Here is an 18,774-nt window from a genome sequence, read left to right as displayed (position 1 = left end):
ACGAACGTCGTTCAGAAATTCATGCAGGAGATTGTCCAGAAATTATTTTTATAATCACAGTTGGAAAAGCAGCGATGTATAAAAGTAAGAGCCTGTTTTGATAGCCTGAACACATTGATTTAAAATCTGTTTTAGACCGTCATCAGATCATACTCTGCAGTAAGAGTAAATTTAGGATGTCTACACAAGAACTGCGACTTAAATCTAAAATTAACAACAGTAATCACCTGTTGTATGTACGAGACACGGCTGTGAACTGTTGGAGAGCGCCTTGCAACTGACGTCAGTAGTAGCCAGTAAGGTACAGTGTGGAGAGAAACGTGAGAAAAGTACTGTAAATATATGTTTGTAGTATACAATGTTAGTACGAAGCATGCAAATATTAGTAAAGTGGAGAAAGAATTTACTGCGTTATGAAGTAGTTTAACAAAATATTTATAATTAATATTACAAATAGTGAAGGTATATTAACAGGTTAAACTAATAATAGCTGCTATCTACGGAAAATAAATGTTATTGCAAAACTCGTACCACCAACAAAGATAATCAAGAAGACGCCGTCGGCAACCAAGGTGACGGCGTGTAGACTAACTATACGGTCGGTTTGCAGAGTCCAAAGAGGAGACGGTGACTAACCGCTGTATTTCACTGACATGGAACGGAAGATATGGTGAGCCCATGGCGTACCAATTGCATGCTATCGTCTGTAAAAGACGTCTTGAATATGTGGTGAATCACCAGAAACACTGAAAAGACCGCGCAAGCTGTGACGTGACGGCTCCGACACGAAAAATCATAATATGCTGATGAGAGTAAGATTTTTGGACAACATGGAAACACAAAGCCAGCAGCTGAACACCTTGGAACACCCCCAATGGGAAAAGAACTAGCATAAATGGTTGACGAAATCAAATGCAAGAAGGGGGCATATAAAACAGTTAATGGCAAATAATGAAATGTGAAATAATTTACAAATACTGCCTCAAAATGACCTACATTAAAATGACTTCGGACATAATTAAGTGTGCCGGTGAAACATAAAAATTTCACAGCATAGGACCTGGAACAGCAGTTGAACGGAATGAACAATATCTTGAAAGGAGGATATAAGATGAACATCAACAAAAGCAAAACGAGGATAATGGAATGCAGTCGAATTAAGTCGGGTGATGCTGAGGGAATTAAATTAGAAAATGAGACACTTAAAGTAGTAAAGGACTTTTGCTATTTGGGGAGCAAAATAACTTATGATGGTCGAAGTAGAGAAGATATAAAATGTAGACTGGCAATGGCAAGGAAAGCGTTTCTGAAGAAGAGAAATTTGTTAACTTCGAGTATAGATTTAAGTGTGAGGAAGTCGTTTCTGAAAGTATTTGTATGGAGTGTAGCCATGTATGGAAGTGAAACATGGACGATAAATAGTTTGAACAAGAAGAGAATATAAGCATTCGAAATGTGGTGCTACAGAAGAATGCTGAAGATTAGATGGGTAGATCACATAACTAATGAGGAGGTATTGAATAGAATTGGGGAGAAGAGGAGTTTGTGGCACAACTTGACTAGATGAAGAGGTCGGTTGGTAGAACATGTTCTGAGACATCAACGGATCACCCATTTAGTATTTGAGGGCAGCGTGGAGGGAAAAAATCGGAGAGGGAGACCAAGAGATGAATACACTAAGCAGATTCAGAAAGATATAGGTTGCAGTAGGTACTGGGTGATGAAGAAGCTTGCACAGGACACAGTAGCATGGAGAGCTGCATCAAACCAGTCTCAGGATTGAAGACCACAACAACAACAACAACAAGGCATAAAGCATAATGGCTAGATTAAAATACGTTAAAGTGGCTGTAAGTGATGGTCAAAAGATATCCAGCATTAATATGTAACATAAAATAATTCAGTAAGATAAAAGGCTGTCATAAAGCATAACACACTAACTGAGAAAACTGAGATGAAAAAGTGGTTTAATATTGATCATCTCATTGCTGAGTTTGGGTCGTGACAATAAACATCTAAAGACGAAAGCAGCAGTCAAAGGAATGAGAACAGCTGATTATAAGCATTATGACAGAAATTACAAATGAGTCTTGCAGTTATGAAACATCAAAGGAGCGTATGACATCAGAATTATTGCTCGAATACGTTAAATAACTATTCCTCTCTAAAATCCAACTGTTCATTCAGCAGACTGTGTGCTCGTTTTTATGATGTACTAACATTTCCATTTCTTCAAAGGTATTCAACAGAAGTCCTTTAGGGAATTTGTGAAGAATTTTTAAATTATTATTAATAAAACCTTCGGAATGATTAGTTTTCTTCGTGTATTAGCTGATTAGTGATTTACAGTAGATTGTATTCGATCTGTGTTCCCGGAGCCGAATGTTGAAGCACGTACGTTTCTTGTTACATGCCACTATCTCCACCGGTCACTTTCCGGTATATCATCAACTGATTACTGTTGTTTCTTTTAGATTCGTGTTGCAATTCTTGTGTAGAGATCCCTTTAAGTATGGCCTCATAAAGGCCTAATACAGACGGAAGCCGGTCTCCATTTTGAAATAAATGTGTTTATGCGTTCGAATAAATGGTTCAAATGGCTCTGAGCACTATAGGACTTAACGTCTGAGGTCATCAGTCCCCTAGAACATAGAACTACTTAAACCTAACTAACCTAAGGACATCACACACATCCATGCCCGAGGCAGGATTCGAACCTGCGACCGTAGCGGTCGCGCAGTTCCAGACTGAAGCGCCTAGAACCGCTCGGCCACCCCTATGCATTCGAAACTCCTCTTTTTAAGTGCTATTAAATATTGTCCAGAATGTTGAAATACCTGCACCATTCAAACCATCTCGTGGTTTGTATTAGCCAATAATGTGATTTTCAAAAATTCCAGAACAAATGTTCACTGAGAAATTCACCTGGAAACTTCTCAGACAGTGCGTGAATTTTCGACAGTCCAGTGGTGGCTGTAGAAATTGTATTTAACGTTTCCGGCTATAGATAGGTGATAAGAAAACATTCAAAATTTCGACCAAAATTTTAGAAAGTCATTCCATTAGACCCTGTATACTGAAGCTGATAATTAGTACTTTAGAGGTACTTGTAAAATAAATATTTAAGATGTTGAAAAGTTTCAAAGAGTTCAAATGGCTCTGAGCACTATGGAACTTAACATCTGAGGTCATCAGTCCCCTAGTACTTAGAACTACTTAAACTTAACTAACCTAAGGACATCACACACATCCATGCCCGAGGCAGAATTCGAACCTGTGATCGTAGCGGTCGCGCGGTTCTAAACTGAATCGCCTAGAACCGCTCTGCCACACCGGCCGGTTGTTGAAAAGGGGAAAATAAGTTGTGAGAAAATAAAAGAAACAACAAACATGCACCTTTATAGTTATTAAATGACAAGTTGACGAAAAATGCACAAAGTACAGGAATTTCTCTTGATAGACGGATGCAAGCCCAAACCAATACATTTCTATACATTAATGGATCCGTAAATGAAAACTAATTCTCTCGTAGGCTGGGTTAAAGAGCCCAAAGAGAATCCTAAGTCACTACAGAAAATATTGCGCCTCTCGAGAAAATATTCTTGTTCTGTCATTAAGCGTGGCCCTAAAGTAACTGACTCTTCGCAGAATATCCACTGAGTCAAGGAGCATACGGTCAGAAATTGAAGGAGCTCTAGTGGGCGAGAAGAATATTTTAGTGAACATAAAAGCGACTGGTAGTCAGGCGCAGCTTGACCAGTCGAGCGTACCAGATTTACGCTTCCCTGCATAGCCAGAACGGAACTGACAGATATCTCCACCTCCTGCCCTGCGCGTCACGCTCTCCACGTGTTACTCCTCGAGGCTCTTACCGCTGCCCTTCCTCCTTCGTCTCTCTCTCTCTCTCTCTCTCTCTCACTCTCTCTCACTCTGTCTCCGTATTTATCTATCTCTGTAAACCTCTCACCCTCTTTCTCTCTACCACACCATATTTGGTGATCCGTGTCTATATCGGATTGTCTCCAGAAAATAGATCACGTTACAATCAACTGCTATGGACGGGTAGAGGAAACGCCTCCAGAAAGATTACACATGACACCGGCTGGTTACAAGACGAAGTATACATGCAAACAGGTGACACTAGGGTGAACTGTGATAGGTGTACTAAAACCTCCACGAAAGAATATCAGTCCGACAGTAACCAGGCCAATGTAAGAATATTATTTTATATGCGATACTGTTTTCTGTGATCTGCGCATCTAGGCACGCAGTCCGGAACCGCGCGACTGCTACGGTCGCAGGTTCGAATCCTGCCTCGGGCATGGATGTGTGTGATGTCCTTAGGTTAGTTAGGTTTAAGTAGTTCTAAGTTCTAGGGGACTGATGACCTGAGAAGTTAAGTCCCATAGTGCTCAGAGCCATTTGAACCATTTTTTGTGATCTGCGCAAGAAGTTACCGCCAATTCTTACAGAAATTTTGGGGAGCGAATATAACACTTTAATGTTAATCAGATCCACTGAGCAAAATGTAATATAATTGAGAGTATGATTTTTAATACAGCAGCTAGGTTACGAAACAAATCTTTTTACCATGGAATGCGGTAATTATGTCACAGTTACAAAAAGAAAATTTACCGTTTCTTAAGTTAGCTGCTCTTTGATAAAAATCACAGATTCCGGATTCAAAAATATTGAGAAACAGACAGGTCAAAGACCGAACCTTTATTAATTAAGAATACTCTATTAAAATTAAAAATGAATAAATGTGCTGTCTGCCAAAGACAGTCGAGCACTAAAAAGGGGAGGGGCAGCTGAAATGAGATTTCAAGGTTTCAGAGGGTATTCGGGGTTATTTCCTTGATTACAAAAAATATCTAATTTACAACGAAATTGGAAATATGACCCCACTTCTCAGGATGACGTTGCACTAAGTCTAGGCTAAATGCATGGACTCATTCGGTCGGAGAGGGTGGCATAAAAAGCCATTGTATCTCTCTCTTAGGCAACTTCGCCCTCAATTTATTGTTGTGTCTGCTCACTAATATCCTGGGCAGCGGTACGGGGACAGAGTTGACGTCGCAGCTGGTCCAATACTTGTACTGTTGGGTACGAATCTGAGTATCCTCCTGCCCACGGGAGTCGTCTGGAGTCACGCAGACAATATAGAGACGCGTGCCAGCTGTGGACGTGCGTTGTCAAAAAATGGTACAACGACACTGTCGCACGGGAGGTAATACATGAGGACACAGGAAGTCAGTGACGTATTGCTGTGCTGTCATAGTACCCTCAGTCACTACAGGCCGTGACCTGAAGTCATGCCCGATGGCTGCCCACACCACGATGCAAGGGGTAACACAGCTGTGCCTCTCCAGAACATTAGAAGAATAAGACCTCTTTCCAGATCGCCGCTACACGCGCCGATGATTTTCATTCCCGAGAGTCGAAAACCGCGATTCATCGCTGGACACAGTACGAGACCATCCATCAACAGCCTTGCTTCGCAGTCACGGCACCACTCCAAACGCAGCCGTTTGTGTTGTGGTGTAAACGGAGGTCTACGCACGGCGCGATAATTCTACAGTCCTGGTGCTGTTATGGTATGACACAATGTTGCATGGAGTCCACTGTTTGTTCTCGGGCGCCAGACGCATATGCGAAGGGGTTACGATTTATTTGCTGCACAACACGATAATCTTCCTTTGTGGTGGTCAGACGTGGTCTATATAACCTTGAAGAAGAGAATGTGTGCCCCTTCGTACCCGTGCAGTCCAACATCGGGCCAATGTCACATGCGAATGCCCTACAATTCTGGAGACAGCACGATTCGACCAATTGGCCAAACGGAGAACCGTAATGATGCGCCTTTCAAACTTCGTCAGGTGCTGATAACGCTCCATGATACGTGTTTCAGGATCTCTGGGTTCTTCACAGTGATCATTCGACACCTGAAGCTGTTCAGTCTCCTTTTGGCGCCTGGTAACAGCACCAAACACGAAAAACACTCATGTAGGCGGTGACCATTCTACTTGTAAAAGAGATTAGTACCTCCAATAATTTACATACCCGTCGATGGAGAGTACGTGTCCGAAGTGATATTTACATAAGACCACACGTTTCAGTTGCTTCACTTCCTTTTCAGGCAGTGTATATCCACACCACAGCATTAGTAAATATTATAATCGTCATTCATCATTACAGATGTGACCGATTCAGAACAATGTACAATATGCTGTCACAAGTGGAAGTAAGCCTCTCGTACGAGGTCAGCTGAAATCAATCCTTTGGGATACTGCCGAGATGGATGTGTATCTGGGCTCTACCTACCAATAATCTTAATAAAGTTTGCGCAGTTGCTGGTTAGATTTTAATAATTGTAGTTCCGATTGCCACTTCTAGGTTTGAAGGTAGGGATAATTCCAATTCGTAAATTGCTTAAGAATTTGATTAACCTTAGGAAAAACAACAGGGTTTAAATGGATACAAGCCACATCTTACACTTTCCTCCAGTCACTCCCGGTGGTGGGAGGAACGCCGACTGATTTCACAGTGTGCCGAATCCTTTGTGTTCGTCTACAGTTTTCATGACCTGGGACTGTTTATACGAGTTTTCTTTTTTTTCTTTTTTAAAAAAAAGTATACGGTAGTTTCCATACGGTTACGTGGTACTTCTTGGGAATAAGTAGAATATGCTTTGAACAATGAGCTGTCTTTGGAGTTTGTCGTTACTTACTTCGGAGAGATGGTTTCTTCCATCAGTGGACATAGACCAATTGTAAGAATAACAACTTATGTCCATATAGATACTAATTAACAGTAAAAATAAAAATTCAATTGGTCCACTTTGTAGTAGACTGAGTATTAAGTTTTTTCTTCTTAAACCCTGTGGTGGAACTGGTATTCGGTAATGCCACTTACGATAACTGCAGGTCGTCGGCATTCCGAACAGAAATTACTTCACTATGGCTTTCCGAAAGAGATAAATGTTCAGGGGAGCCATCTATCACCAGATACTGGGGTTCATTTCTCTGTGAGCCTACACTGACGTAAGATTTCAGTGGTTATACTAACTCACCACTACCGATTTCTGGACTGATTTCTCCAGTTTCCGTCCCCATCGTTGTGTTAACTGAACACCTGTTTCCTTTCAAGACGTCGTGTAACTACGCGATCGATTCGCTATCACTACAATCACTTACATCCATCGAGTATCTAGGATTATCTCCCCAGAGAAATATAACGTGGAGCGATCACATGTACCTGGCCGTGGAGAACCCAAATTCGAGACATCGATTTACTGGAAGAATCCTAAAAGAGTCATAACTAAAGAAAAAGGTAGCTCACTAAACCTTCTTTGAACTAATTCTTGAAAATTGTTTGTATCCTGGTATCCTTACAAAATCATATTTACGAAACGGGACACGATTTAGTCTTGTGGGCATGACAGTGTGGCAGAAATATTCAAGAGATGGTGGTGAGAAACGCTACGTGGTAGTAGTAGGTAGATGGGGTTTGTAGGACACTTTTGATATCAAATCGATATGCAAGTTAATTAAATTGATCAATTTATCACCCCCACCCCAATCATCCTCAGGCACCCCCGCCACTGACCACGATCATCCCCCAGCCCCAAGATAAAGTGACGTGTATTTCTCTGCTGCACATGTGCCCCAGCACCCTCCTCCTCCTCCCCCCTGTCCCCACACTTCCACTCCTACCTACCTATTTCGAATTTTGGCAGGAATTTCGAATTTTGGTGGAAATTTCGAATTTTGGTGGGAATTTCGAATTTTGGCACGAATTTCGAATTTTGGTGGGGATTTCGAATTTTAGTGGGAATTTCTTTGTCCTAGGGCTGTGCTGTCATCCCACCCCACTTCCCACCCGGGAATTTATGGGAAACTAAAATTAGCAGTATCCTTTCTGGGACTTGAACCTTGATTCTACTGGATGGAAAGAACAATTGCACCCCTAACTCATAGAAACTGTCTAGATGCGGGAAAGGAAGGTTAGGTTAATGTGTATATTTATAATACAAAGCATATTACAGCAGAAAAAGTGGTGTATCAAACAATGGGACAGGGTCCTTCTCCTGCAACTGATAACATGTGGGAGAAATTCCCGTACAGTACAGGTGATGAAACATTACATCGGTCTGTGCAAGCGACGTCGTCCACCAGCCACCTGCTCCAATGGATAAATACCTGTATATTTAATATATGCTCGATGCCGGCACATAGACGGTATTCGTTTTCGATATATCGGAAGAGAGAATGCCGTAAAAAGCTATCAGAGGAAATTAACGGAGCTTTCATAGTTCGTAATTTTTCTCTGTTAGAAGGTACAGAAAAACGATGATAGAATGTTTGGGTCATAGTAGTGAATGAATACTGAGGGACGCGGTTCTGTTTTGATGTTGATTCTTGATAATTTTCCCTACAAGAAACACCACTGTAACTCTTACTGTTGTTGTGTTGAAGGAGCAGACTTCATTTGACGCTGACCTTGCACATCAAACGTCGGTGGCAGAGCTACGACGACATGTTCCCACTTCCACCGAGTGGTCAAAACTCGCTCCTTTAGTATTAGCTCAGCTCACTCTGTTTCTACACAGCTTGCAGAATGTGTTGGATATTGCTCTCTGCGACTTCTGGGTAGAATTGCTAAAACTGATATCGCTACCAACTGCGGTGTGTATTACAGTGCATCGCTCCGTGTCAATAGCGCTTTTCCAGTCCTGACCGCAAACTCTTCCACTTTCCACATGTTGCGATGTCTTCCATATTTTTGTCAATGAGAAACATCCCATCTGTGTTTTATTTCTACCAGCCTATGCTATGGTAGCTGTATAGTTTATGCCATGCGGTGTTCAGTTTTCTGTGATGCCAGAGGATCGAAATGTGTAAATGTCTGTTGAGCAACAGCTTACATGGATCTCTAAGTCATGGTAGGAAAAACAAAGTGTATGGCTGTGTACACTGATTTATGTATTAAACTGCTTATCAAGGAGCAATGCAGGAGTCATCTCGTGTGATTAATAGTCTGCTGCATATGGTCATCCTACGCTACAGGTGATGAAATTTACAACAGTCTATGGAAGCGACTTTGATCACGAACCAATTGCTCCATTGAACAAATATCTGTATATTTAGCAGGATCGCCACCTATGGTTGGGTGATAGACATGAAAGCAACCTGAGAGACATATATCTCCTTTGAACTACCTGTATGTTGTTTGGAGATGTGTCACAATGCTGTAGCAAAATCTTCGCCCCCTCCCTCCATGCCATGTATAATGTGAAATCTTCCTAATTTTCCCAACAAGAAACACCACTGTAGCTGCTCACACTATCTTGTCTACTACCTCGTGTTGCAGGTGAAAGCTTCGTTTAGCGCTGGCCTTACACACTGTACATGGTTGGTGGAGCTATGACACCATGTTCTAATTTCCATCGAATGGTGAAAACGCGCTCCTGTCGCGTTAACTCAGCCCGTTCTCTTTCCCCACAGGGTGCAGAAGGTCTTAGATACATCGCTCTCCGACTTCCATACAGGTCAGACTTAAATTGGGACGATCACATGGACTAAGCTGCAGGGAGGGCGGGGCTGAGGAGCAGTTGAAAGATGTAGAGGGACTGTCTAAAGAAAGCGCTCTAGTTCATGGTATATGGTACCTCATTTCGAGATACGAGATTGGCACGAATATGATTCATCAGCGGCTGTAATCATCTCTACAGGATCCAACGCAAAATATGTGGTTGAATGGAGAGACTTGATTCCAAATTGCGGACAGAATTTGACAGCATTTCTGCCTAAAAACCTAACACTATCATTGACCATGTGTGCCTGTAGATTCAAGACCACTTTTTGTGCACGGTGAAGGTAACATAGGCCTTATGGTCGAGATGTTAAAAGCGCGGACATAACGCGAAATGTATGTTTTGGGTTGTAGAATCCCTCTGTGGTCAGCATCAGATGTCGTTTCTCAACAGTGTTCCTCAAAAAGAACATCGTGTTCCCTCCATGGATTCCCAGTTGTCCTACTTGGCGAGTGTAATCCGACTGCTAAGAAAAAAAACTCTCGCCATACAAAGTGATTTTAATGATCAATTTAATTAATTGATATCAATCATGTGCCGCCTGGCGGGTGGAAGAGATGGCTAGGGCACCACGGAATGATTTCTGACAAGTGTTTCTTTTTTTCTTTTTTCTTTGCGGCGATACGTTTTAACGAAATTTCAATCTCCCACCTACACAGGGTGAGACAGGCTCTCACCATTTGTTTCGTAAATTTTAGTATGCTATAGCAATGAATTGGTAAAAGGGGACCTGCCATAGTGTACCAAACAGCTATGTTCTCTTGAATTATAGCTTCTGATTGTCAAACGTTAAATGAATTTGTTTTTTTTTCCCCGACATGTGTGCCGCGAGAGATGCTCTCAGGTCGTGTAATTTGTTCAACAAGCTGGAAAAAATTGCTTAATATAGTGTTCTTCTTCTTTGTATTTTAAATTGTCGATTTTTTCTTAGTCTGATGACGGTTTCGAAATAACGAGGACATTCTGTGAGATCGGTAGTTCTCTCATCAAAATAGTCGAAGGCTTTTTCTCCTGATTTTACGCAGGGTGGGCATGTCTCTGCTGATCATTTCTGATCGGTGGCGGTTCACGTCGTTGGACGTCACAAAATAATGAGATACGACTGCAGTAGAACATAAAAGCTATATTGGTTTTGCTCATAAGACCAAAAGGAAATGGACTTGCATTTTTTCGTGGAAAGAGGATATTTATTATGGTCGCAAGTTTGATTTGCCTTTTTTAATAGATGCTAGATTAGAGATGTGTTGACGTCAAATACAATGGTTCTGCACCGTTGAACAGCGGGCTGCTGCGGGTGAGGGGGAGTTTGGGCATGTCTACTGTGGTGGTCGCCGGACACAGCCGCTCTTTGTCCAGGGAGCGGCTTGTGTGGCTTCTGTCGCTGTATTTTAGACGAACAAGTTGCACCTGAGGCAGCCTTCCTTTTATCTGCTGTTGTTTGGTTGACTATACACGCTACTCTGTTGGCGTTGGAGTGTCACCTTAAGGTAGCAGCCAGATAGTAAAAATCCGAATTTTGCAGGCCATCTGGCCCGTTCTCCGAATGGGAGGCGGTGGGGGGGGGGGGGGGGGGGAGTATGCTACTTAATTTGCCTTTTGTGCTGCATAGAACCGTCGTCTGAAAGCATGTCACATATCGCAAGTGGCGCTAAGAGGGTGCGTGCGACTGCTGTGAGTGGTCGCCGGAAACAGCCGCCCTCTGTCCAGGAGGCGGTGTGTGGGGCTCTGTTATGTTTTAGACAAACAAGTTGCACTTGAGGGGGCTGTCCTTTTATCTCCTATTGTTTAGTTGACTATACACGCTATTGTGCTGGCGTAGGAGCGTCGCCCCAAGGTGGCAGCCAGATGGTGGAAAGCTGAGTGGCGGCAGTGGCCATAGAGGGTGATAGTGCGGCGGAACATCGTAAAGGAGAAAGGGGGAGGGGAGGCATGAGGGGAAGTGAGAGGGCCATGGTATTCGGCAGTTTGTGATTGCACATTGAGAAGAACTCACATTTAACTACCCCCTCCCCCCCCCCCCCCCCCCTCTGCACTCTGCTGTCTTTTAGGATGACTATTTTCCTCAGTACATGTGGTGCATAATGACCCGTCCATTGTGAGTGCTGGTTTTTTCACGTCAATTTCGAAGTGTCATTAGAACTGTGACGCATTTTTCCATCAGTTGTGGTAGCGTGTATTAGGTTCTATTACCTGGGCTGCAGGATGGTTTTTGAACAGGCATCTGTAGCGAACTCTGACGCCAAACAGCGATAGATAATTCAGGTAACACACTTTTTAAACTTATCTTTGTCGAACACAAGCATCTCGTCAGCTGAACGTGTTTCCCACCAAAAAAGAATAAATATAGTATCTTACACCCCTGCCTTTTTCCCGACAGCTCGTAGTTGCAGGGAAAAATTTGAGTGTGACTCGCTAGTTTCGATTGTTATGCGAAATTTTTCCACAGCAGGATAACACCAGTTGTATGGTATCGTCAGTTTCCGAGCTGAGTCGCGTCCTTTTGTAGCTCTAAGCATATAGTTGAATAATTAGGCCCAATCTTTGCGATTAGTTACGTAATTAGAATCGCTATTTGCGTCAGTTTCCCGACCAAACTAAATAAAGTACACTAACCTAACACACAGCTGGACACTTTCCATGTGTTACGGCGTGCACTTGTGCTTCCCATGCAGTAGAATAAGGGTTCGAGTCAAAGAAAGTGTACAGCTATTTTTAATTTCCCGTCAATTTCCCTCTGGTGGTTAATTGTATTAGGGGGATACACTTGGCTTCTCACTCAGGAGGACCAGGGTTTGAGTCCTGGAAAGGGTACTGCCAATTTTAATTTCCTGTCAATTCCCGGGTGGGGGGTGGGGTGGGATGTCAGCACAGCTCTGTCAGCACAGCCCCAGGACAAAGAAATTCCAACCAAAATTCGAAATTCCCACCAAAATTCGAAATTCCCACCAAAATTCGAAATCCTCACCAAAATTCGAAATTCCTGCCAAATTTCGAAATTCCCACTAGTAGAGTAGGTCAGGGGTAGGAGGGGGGAATGGGGTGAGGGGCATGAAGAGGTTGGGGCACACATGCAGCTGAGGAAGACACGTCGTGTCATCTGGGGGTATGGGTGGGCGTGGTCCGGGGCGAGGGTGGGCGGAGGTGATTTATTAATCAATTTCATTAATTAGCATATCAATTTGATATCAAAAGTGTCCTACAAATCTCATCTACCTACTACTCATGGTACGTGTGGTGCATCTCCAAGAGCATTTCTGAATTTATCCCGAGGGTCAATGGTCCCAGTCGAGTCAAGAATATTGTATCCACCAGTAAGCATCCCGCTTAACCCTTCAAATGACAAGATGGTTCATCAGGACAGCAATGCAATGCATGTCAGTATGTACTCTTTGGGAGTAGTAATGTGTGAAACCGCTGATTTTATTATGTACTAGCAGAGAAACCCGGTGTTATCTAGTTGCTTATTTATAGCTATACATACACGCCCTTACCAGGTAGCGCCTAGCCTCGTGTTAATGACATCATATCTCCTGAACCGCATCTAGCGCAATCATATAATTTCGTAGGAATATTCAGCAGCATATGCGGATACTGTCTGCGAAATTCATTGCGAATAGTGTAAGTAGAAAAGATGTAATAACTTTTCATCCGTGATTCGGCATTTTTTCACACATAAAATTCTTTATGACGTAAACCTCGCAAATTATATATCATACAATGATCTTACTTAGCAATTAAATTTTCGTATATGTGCATAATTTCTGCAAACTGTGTGCGATACCAGTTAGTAGTAACGAAGTAGTAAACTATAACGTCATACGTCATATTGTACTTCTAATGATTAGGAAGCGATAAAAGTTTTTCCTTTCATCATTTTCAGGGGTTATCAGCGAGGGAAAATTTCGTAAATATTTGAAATTATGTGTTTCTTCCAAGCCGTTAAGTACTTTAATTCTCAGATACTTGATAAATAAAGTTCGGGAATTCACATGTCGCGGGGAATGCTACTTTTTGACCCCAAGTCCCGCCCCCATCCCTTCGACAGATAGGTGACTCTTATCCCGACAGCGATTGTTGCCTGACAGTAATGTTCAGTCATGATCAAAAGTATCCGAACGACCTGTTTTCCATTTCGCCTGATTCGTATGCAACCCACATAATGCATCTGTCTAGCAGGTCCTCTAATCCTCTAATAGCTCCTTGGTACAGTCGTTTGACTATTGAAAATGGTTCCAACAAGTCACCACTAGAAAACACTGCCCTGTATCGCAATAACTCGAGATGCAAAGTAATACCACGATACTAGAAATATCAGGGAACACCTTATCACAGATAAGACTGTCCTTAAGGATTGCAAGCTCACATTTATTGCAATAAATGACATACCTGAAGTGTTACCGCTCTCATTATTACGTCAGATAGGTAATGCACGTAGTAAGTTCATCGTATTCATGATTTCCTCCTCAAAGTAACATACCGTACATGTTATTTAACACAAAATTACATAAAAAATTTAAGTTATTCCCGAGCAGCTAGTTGATAATATGTATGAATTTCAAATAACACGACGAACCGTCTCGTTCTGCATATGGATTAAAACCCAGGTCATGCAGACTAAGATTTCGTGACTGACGGAAACTAACAGTCATTCCTGGCTAGGCATACAGAGAGTGATAGACCTCGATTTTATACAGTATCAGTTAGCAAATACCAACCTTAAATTACATAACGTAAACATTTTTAACGGACGCGAATTCCTACCCAGCATCTATTGTCCCTGTTAACGAACTACGAAAGCCGTGAAGTATTGCTTCCTCACAACTTGAAATGCCGTAAGGTAAAGTTTTGTGTTGGACAGGGATTCGAACCCAGAACCTAATCGGATTGTTGTCGAAGCACAATCAACTGTGACATACCGGATTTTCTCGGCAGTAACTAGATGTTTTAACTGGTATGACGAGACAAAACATTAATTTTTTCCTTCCCAGGTCTCCAACCCTGCACCCATCGCTGTTATATTCTAGAGAAAACGAACGTTAAATATGGGTTCGATACACCAGCAGCGACATGTGAGCATGTTTGAACTAGAAATAATATGACAAAGAGTTCAGTGCTGACTGGAAATCGAACCCTACACATATCGTTGTTGACTACACACAAACAGACGTCAGCTATCGAACTTTTGTCCACCAGCTGATCGGAATAACATCATTGAACTTACAGTGATCTCGCAAATACACTCCTGGAAATGGAAAAAAGAACACATTGACACCGGTGTGTCAGACCCACCATACTTGCTCCGGACACTGCGAGAGGGCTGTACAAGCAATGATCACACGCACGGCACAGCGGACACACCAGGAACCGCGGTGTTGGCCGTCGAATGGCGCTAGCTGCGCAGCATTTGTGCACCGCCGCCGTCAGTGTCAGCCAGTTTGCCGTAGCATACGGAGCTCCATCGCAGTCTTTAACACTGGTAGCATGCCGCGACAGCGTGGACGTGAACCGTATGTGCAGCTGACGGACTTTGAGCGAGGGCGTATAGTGGGCATGCGGGAGGCCGGGTGGACGTACCGCCGAATTGCTCAACACGTGGGGCGTGAGGTCTCCACAGTACATCGATGTTGTCGCCAGTGGTCGGCGGAAGGTGCACGTGCCCGTCGACCTGGGACCGGACCGCAGCGACGCACGGATGCACGCCAAGACCGTAGGATCCTACGCAGTGCCGTAGGGGACCGCACCGCCACTTCCCAGCAAATTAGGGACACTGTTGCTCCTGGGGTATCGGCGAGGACCATTCGCAACCGTCTCCATGAAGCTGGGCTACGGTCCCGCACACCGTTAGGCCGTCTTCCGCTCACGCCCCAACATCGTGCAGCCCGCCTCCAGTGGTGTCGCGACAGGCGTGAATGGAAGGACGAATGGAGACGTGTCGTCTTCAGCGATGAGAGTCGCTTCTGCCTTGGTGCCAATGATGGTCGTATGCGTGTTTGGCGCCGTGCAGGTGAGCGCCACAATCAGGACTGCAAACGACCGAGGCACACAGGGCCAACACCCGGCATCATGGTGTGGGGAGCGATCTCCTACACTGGCCGTACACCACTGGTGATCGTCGAGGGGACACTGAATAGTGCACGGTACATCCAAACCGTCATCGAACCCATCGTTCTACCATTCCTAGACCGGCAAGGGAACTTGCTGTTCCAACAGGACAATGCACGTCCGCATGTATCCCGTGCCACCCAACGTGCTCTAGAAGGTGTAAGTCAACTACCCTGGCCAGCAAGATCTCCGGATCTGTCCCCCATTGAGCATGTTTGGGACTGGATGAAGCGTCGTCTCACGCGGTCTGCACGTCCAGCACGAACGCTGGTCCAACTGAGGCGCCAGGTGGAAATGGCATGGCAAGCCGTTCCACAGGACTACATCCAGTATCTCTACGATCGTCTCCATGGGAGAATAGCAGCCTGCATTGCTGCGAAAGGTGGATATACACTGTACTAGTGCCGACATTGTGCATGCTCTGTTGCCTGTGTCTATGTGCCTGTGGTTCTGTCAGTGTGATCATGTGATGTATCTGACCCCAGGAATGTGTCAATAAAGTTTCCCCTTCCTGGGACAATGAATTCACGGTGTTCTTATTTCAATTTCCAGGAGTGTAGTTATATGTCTCACTGGGAGTCAAAAACGTCAGATATCGTTAGTGTTGACAACGAATGAAAATGCATTAAAATCAAAATTATTATCCACCAGTAGATACGTTTTCTCATGCTAGAGCTTGACAATTCATAATGAAAACCTTAGTGCCGGGCCAGGATTCGAACCCATTCACGCGCAATATGTGGAAATGTTGAGGAATCTTGCAGTTTTGAACAGACAACAAATTGTAGTCGAGCTGTATTGTCATAAAGGGATCAGATTCCGCGTTAAGGGCGGTCTGAGTTGCATTCCCAGTTCAGAACAAATTTTATCGGCATACAGAAGCTCAAATAAAAGATGGAATAAGTGTCCTGTGACCCTACATAGCGTTTCTTTCGTCACTAGAAATAAATAACTAGTATCAGAAAGGATACAGGTGATAGAGTTTCTACATGTCGCCACTCCTGACTTTATTGTGGTTCAACCTAACGTCTACTTGGTAGAGAAGGAATATCGTGTTTAATGTGAAATTCAGACCATAATGCCGTTATACCGTCTTCACTTGGCGTAGCCAGAAGCGAATAGAATCTGTCTCTCCCGATCAAAAAACATCGGCAGAAGTTGGAATCGAATCGAGACCGTCACTACATGAACCTACCAACAATCCAACAGACCACCAAATCTTCTTGCCTCTAACTCTTTTTTCTATCATAACACCGATGCGGCACACTCGATGAGAATTCTGACACACAGGCTCCCTGTAGCGGTTTGCAGCATGTTCAGTACATTCATTTACTTGGTTGACCGAATCGCCATGAACTAGCTGCCTAGGCTATCCAGTGCATACATTCGACTCTATTTTGTAATCACCAAAATAAAATAACGTATCTGCCACCTACACAGAACTGCCAACAGTGTAGGATTCAGAAATTTAAATAGGAAGTGTTCCTTTCCATTTGAGCTACTTTATTGCGCTATCTGTTTGTTGAAACCGTCGTGCAGTGCAAAAGAAAAGTTGTAACTGTCTGTCTCTCAGAAGTCTAGATCCGGCCATATGCATTATCTCTCAGCACTGTGGAATGCGGAAGTTTCAGGAGACACTGTTGTTGACTTGTGGAGGTACTGTAGCTACGTGACAGCTGCCAGCCTAACGCTCAGTTCGCCGGCGGACGGCGTGGAGGCAGGACGTAGTGTGCTGTGTGCTGCGCCGTCTGTGCTTCCGCGTGGTAAGTCTTGCGCTTTCTGCGCCTTAAAACTCTGTTTATAGAACACTTCTATAAGTATGAGTAGCATGCAGTGATGGCTCAACCAAGTCGAAAAGATAGGATGAAACTTACCTCTGATCCTCGATATGCCAGACCCAAGTCGTTTGAAGTAGAGAATTGGTTAGAAGAAGATGTGAAGCTCTCCTTTAATAATGTAATTGGGATCCACCTGTCGATTGTAGCTTGTGTCGTGTTTGTTAAAATGCGTAGTTCCGGGTTGTGCGAGAAAATAGTTGAGTCTTCCGGAGGTGTCACGAAATTTAAGCACTCAGATGGAAACTTTGGGCTGGGTGTTGTGTACTGTCCTTAGGTTAGTTAGGTTTAAGTAGTTCTAAGTTCTAGGGGACTGATGACCATAGATGTTAAGTCCCATAGTGCTCAGAGCCATTTTTGGAAACTTTGGTGAAGTCACCGTTGCAGGTGCTGGTTTTGGCATTGGCACAATTCGAATCTTCGAGTTGCCTTTTGAGATTACAACAGAAGCAATCATTTAATGGACTCGAATTTTTTTCCACCGTGGCTAATTTTGTAAGCTAAGCGCATCATCCATTACAGCACACTCCTGGGGCTGGGAAATGTGGCCACAATGGTCTGGTGGAACGAACTATCACAAGTACAATGCGTAGATTTAGGCATTTACTTTTAAGAGGCACAAACAGATTTACTTTGCCTCTGGTAATCTCAAGAGAAAGATGGTATAATCCAGAATCCGCATTAAACATTTTCCTTCAGTCCCAACTGGGCAGAGCCGGTTGACATTGAGAAATGACATAGTTGGTCATGGACACTTACTTACATTAGAAAATTTTATTTTGTTTGATGAACCGATAGCCATTTAAAGGAACAGGGCTCTTACTTTACTTGTACTTGATTGAACTAGAGACGTTGAAACATTTGGTTATGGACTTTGATTCGAATTCGTATCTTCTCTTTCGAGGATCGGAATCCCTCAGAACAGTGCAGTTCAATCATTTCGTTCCTTTTCCCAAGACTGCAAACTTCTCTGGGTCTCCTCCAAAGGTAAGTATGTAGGTCCGAATCCGAATCCAGTACAAAAATATTCATAATTTCATTTCAAGCCCTATCACGTGCACACCGGCCTGGTAGTGAAAATTAACGTACATTTTTAATGTCCATGTGTTGCCAACAATTTCTGGTCAAACCCGCACACATCTTACTGTTGGCGAGTAAGCAACTGCTGCTTAAGCTATATTCGTGGACGATAAAGAAGAACGATAGGAGTGCGGTTCGATTGTCGCTCAGGCACAAACATTT

This window comes from Schistocerca americana, chromosome 5 (genome assembly GCF_021461395.2).
Source record: "Schistocerca americana isolate TAMUIC-IGC-003095 chromosome 5, iqSchAmer2.1, whole genome shotgun sequence".
Taxonomy (NCBI): Eukaryota; Metazoa; Arthropoda; class Insecta; order Orthoptera; family Acrididae; genus Schistocerca; species Schistocerca americana.
The sequence above is the reverse complement of the archived record's forward strand: the minus strand, read 5'-3'. Positions refer to the sequence as shown.